The sequence below is a fragment of the Theobroma cacao genome, chromosome 2 (genome assembly GCF_000208745.1).
Source record: "Theobroma cacao cultivar B97-61/B2 chromosome 2, Criollo_cocoa_genome_V2, whole genome shotgun sequence".
Lineage (NCBI taxonomy): Eukaryota > Viridiplantae > Streptophyta > Magnoliopsida > Malvales > Malvaceae > Theobroma > Theobroma cacao.
In genome coordinates, this window is record NC_030851.1 from 17419069 (window position 1) to 17419733 (window position 665).

Here is a 665-nt window from a genome sequence, read left to right on the forward strand (position 1 = left end):
TAATATGAGTTTGAGAAGTGAAGAATTTTAATTTTGACATTTTTCCGAGCATAAGGGTAAAATAGTCATTTTGCCACCCTAGGGGTAAAATAGTCATTTTGGCATCCCAGGGGCAAAATTATAATTTTACACCACCCAACACTTCTCCAGCACATAGATTTTACCCAATATTATCATGGATAATTGAGAAAATTTAAGTGGTGGAGAGAGATTGCTTAATGGGTAAGTATGACACATGGACCAATGGAATGGTGACATGTGTCAAATTTTCATCCATTTATTATTTAGCTTAAAAATCAGCACAAAATCAGCCCATTTCTCTTCATATGGCCGGCCAAAGCAAGAACAAAGGAAGAAAAGAAAGAACAAGAACCCTAGGGTGAAAATTCAAGAGAAAATTTGTGGATTTCAAGTAATCAAGCAATCAAAGGTAAAATTTCTTGATTTTGACTTATGATTTACCTTTCCTATGCATTATTTTGCATTTTTCATGGTTGAATTACAAGATATCATGAAGGATGGTGTGCTGATCAAACCCTAGGAGAGAGAATTTGATGATGATTTAGATAGATTTTTAAGATATATGGATGTTTTTAGTTGTTTATGGTGTTAAGTGTAAGAATTAAGCTTGAAATTCACATATTCCTCATGAGTTCATCATTGGC

At 33.4% G+C, this 665-nt stretch overlaps 1 long non-coding RNA gene across 1 annotated transcript in view; it reads left to right on the forward strand.

Annotated features, from left to right (window-relative positions):
• Window positions 401-665, forward strand: part of LOC108660812 — an 11382-nt gene continuing 11117 nt past the window's right edge. Inside the window, exon 1 of the long non-coding RNA XR_001926504.1 lies at window positions 401-430. This is a non-coding gene — a long non-coding RNA (uncharacterized LOC108660812). The remainder of the gene's footprint in view (window positions 431-665) is intronic.